A 3591-nucleotide genomic window follows, 5' to 3' on the forward strand; every position below is an offset into this window, starting at 1 on the left:
GGATGCACTTCAGGTGGTTGCTGCTGGTGTTTGGCTTCGCGGGTGCGGTGCAGGTTCGGAGGCAGGTGAACTTGCAGCTTCTGCAGGTGAAGGGTCCGTGGGTGCGTTTCGGGGTGGCTCGGCAGCAGGCGGGGTTCCGGCCGGCATTGAGTGCGTTGAGGGTGGCGGTATCGTAGGTCAGTCGGGTCGTCTTGCATCGGCGGGGGCCAGGGGTCCTGGCGCGGGCCAGGCACGGACGGGCGCAGACGGGCTTGCCTTCGGCGCACAATCGGCGCGCCCGCTGCGCGTCAACGCTGCGCGTCCGTGGGGGCGACATAAGAAGGAGCCGGGAGGGAGGAGCAGCTGGGTGGCGGGAGCGGGGCGGCGAATGGGCAGGAGGGGGGCGGGGCCGCAGGGAGGCAGCGGCGGGAAAGGAGGGCAGGGGGCGGCTCAGCGGCGGCTGGGTCGCCTTGTGAAAAAAAAGGTTAGGAGAGGGAGAAAAAATGAAAGAAAAAACGAAGGCAGCAGCAAGGCAGCAAAGGGCACAGCAAAGGGCACAGCTGATGGGGGCAAAAACGAAGAGAAAAAAAAAACGAGGGCAGCAACGAGGCAGCAAAGGGCACAGCAAAGGGCACAGCTGATGGGGGCAAAAACGAAGAAAAAAACGTAGGCAGCAGCGAGGCAGCAAAGGGCACAGCAAAGGGCACAGCTGATGGGGGCAGTAGCAGGGGTGTGTGGGGGCGACCTCGCCTGGTTACAGGCTCAGCGGTCGCTCAATTCCAATTGAAGCCCATGTTAGATGTCCTTCAAATTTAACATGGGCTTCAATTGGAATTCCATAGAGCCTATTATCAAGCCCATTATCGCAGTTTTAGCGTCAGTTTTCTGCCGCTAAAACGACGATAATTTTATCGCCTGTCTTGATAACATGCCCCTTGGTTTTATATAGGCCTGAAAGTAATTCAAATTAGGAAGGCTGGGCTGTTGATGTGGTTCACTGAGTTGGCACACCCATACTCGTCCATTGGCTGGATCAGCCATGAGAATGGAACATCACTGGTGATGTTTTTGCTCGCACAGAGCTGTCATGCTAAGTAGTGGACATCTTGAAACCTGGTAAACCCCTGTGGTACTACCCTGTCCTGGGTAGGGAAGGTGCCCTGCCAGGTGTCTGCAGCTCTTGCTTACAAAGCACAAGCCATGCCTTTGCCCGCCTGTCATTGGAGATCACAGGAGCTGTCCAGCCCACAGAAGCCCCAGAATCCTCCCCGGTCCTATGTTACCCTCTCTTGGTATTGGCCGGGGCCTACACGTTGGGTCCCGTCTCTGCTCCACACTCCATAAAGGCAAGAGGGTCCTCCCAGTCTGTAGCCACCATTCCCTGGGTAGGGACTGTCACCACCAGCCCATCGGCTAAGGATGCCTTTTGTTTGTGTCATCCGCCTTCCTGGTACCTGAACCCAGGAGCTAAGGAGGGTTAAACCACCAGCGAACTCCCCTATTTGGGCCAACCTGGAAAGCCATGCACCTCAATTATTAAGCCCCCACAAAGTGGGATCTTAAGAACCGGGCCATCTGGTTGACCAGCCAGCAGCTGGTCATCTGGTCGCCCGGCCCAGCCCTGTAACCAGGTAGCTCGTACTAACCTCGTGACTGGAATGCCTGGACAGCAGGCGATGACTAGGCTAGCAGTCAGGCGGCTCGAGCCACTGACTGGATGATTCTTAAATCTGCAGGGACCCGCTCCGGCCATCTGGTTACCCTGCTGATCTATGAGGGGTTGTGCTGCCATCCCTATATACTGCGGCGCCTAGTGGGATAGAGAGGCGGTCGTACCACACTGCACAAGGTGGAGACAGACTCCCATTAGCCCACACCCCATCTCTCCCACCGGCCTGGTGCAGAGGGACTTCAGGAGGACACAGACACCCACAGACGAAGACAAAAGCTTGGCTCAGAGGATGACTATCAGTAGAACACAGCAAGGTAACTACTTATGAAACCAGAACCCAGAATCAGGTCCTCTAAAAATGATGCTGCATAATTATGCCGTGCAGTAAAGGCAAAGGAAGCAGCCCCCATTCATCCGCATTCCCAGCCCTGAGCAAGCAACTCGAAGCACTGGCCCAGAGGCAAGCTATTCTAGGCCAACTAAGGCTGCACGACACTGCGGTATCTTTATGGTTTGGGGTGGGAGGTCTGACTAAGAGGCATTCAGTGATAATCCCTTAGATGGTAGCGCCGCCCAATTGGCTCCTCAGCCAAGCACATACACCACATGTCTGAACCTGTGGCGCTTCTCATACTGAGAAGGATTACTATTACGCATCATTAGTAGGGGAAACCTAACCTGTCTCATGATGGTCCAAACCCAGCTCACATTAGGTGAACAATCCAATGTTTGGGGAATTCTTCTTCACAATCATAGGAAGAGCCAACATCGAAGGATCAAAAAGCAACTTTGCTATGAACACTTGTCTGCCACAAGTCAGTTATTCCGGTGGTAGATTTTCTGCCAGCTCCTGCTTAAAACTCAAGAGGTCAGAAGGATTGTGAGGCCCGGCTTTCACAGTCTGTATTCATATTGAAAATTGAGATCCAGGGAGCTTTTACCCTTATGCTCCACAGGAGGTTTGTGTCTTCTTTAAGCTTGCCTTAGGTCACCTGTGTGATTGTTTGACAGGTATACTGCACCAGTAAAACCCCCCACCTGCCACTGTCCACAGAGTGGGTCACTCCTGAAGTTGCTGGGCACTTGGAGTCGGAAGGCAGAGCCCAAGGAGGCTCCTCGCACCTCACCGGGTAAGTGAAAACACAATAAGAGTAGTGGCATTTTTCCAGGGGCCCAAGGGCCTCCCACTTATCCTGCACCTCTCATGTCTCTTCACAGTGCCAGACAAGCTCAACAGGGTCCTTCTTTCCCTGCTGATGCTACCAAGCCAGTTCCCTTGGCAGTGGTTTTGTTAGATAGTATTTAGGGACAGTGGGTATCTCGTTCATCCCCTTATGGCACTCACTAAGTAGATGGCGAGGCAGGGTCATAGTTACTTCCACTGTTTACCCTTGCTTCATCGAATTTCTTCAGTTTGACATTCAGAACTTTGACTGGGCAGAAATAACATTGTGTCAACACCCACCTTGTGCCTGCACGATGCTTTGTTTTAATTAAACAGTTGGATTCCCCTTGTCAGAACCAGTTCTAAGACAGCCACCAAGCGCTAGCCAAGGCAAAACACAGGCCCTGTGCCCTAGAGAGGGGGATGGGGAGAGGGGACCACCACATCTGGGGCGATCCACAGGAAGGGAGTGATTTTCACATATGCTTAGTTGCAATGCAGTTTATTCCAAATGTGATGGGCAAGGAAGGAGAACGATCTGCAGCCTGACCTGGCCTTTAAGCCATGTCTTGTCAAGAGATCTTAAAAGTCTGGGAGGGGTGTAAAGCAAAAGTTTTGAGGCTAACTGTGGGGACCCTTGTCCATGAAGGGCGTTATGGGTTATACAATAAAACTTGAAAATCATTCTATTTCTCACCGGTAGACAGTGTAGAGACTGAAGAAGAGGGGCAGTCGCCGTGCCAGGGGGGAGGTTGCAAAAAAGACGTGTGGCGAT

General features: G+C 53.3%; 1 pseudogene; it reads right to left on the reverse strand.

Annotated features, from left to right (window-relative positions):
* Positions 1-1921: 1921 nt before the first annotated feature.
* LOC144752301 (28S ribosomal RNA) lies at positions 1922-3382 on the reverse strand (annotated as a pseudogene).
* Between the last annotated feature and the right edge of the window lie 209 nt (positions 3383-3591).

The sequence above is a fragment of the Lissotriton helveticus genome, chromosome 4_2 (assembly GCF_964261635.1).
Source record: "Lissotriton helveticus chromosome 4_2, aLisHel1.1, whole genome shotgun sequence".
Lineage (NCBI taxonomy): Eukaryota > Metazoa > Chordata > Amphibia > Caudata > Salamandridae > Lissotriton > Lissotriton helveticus.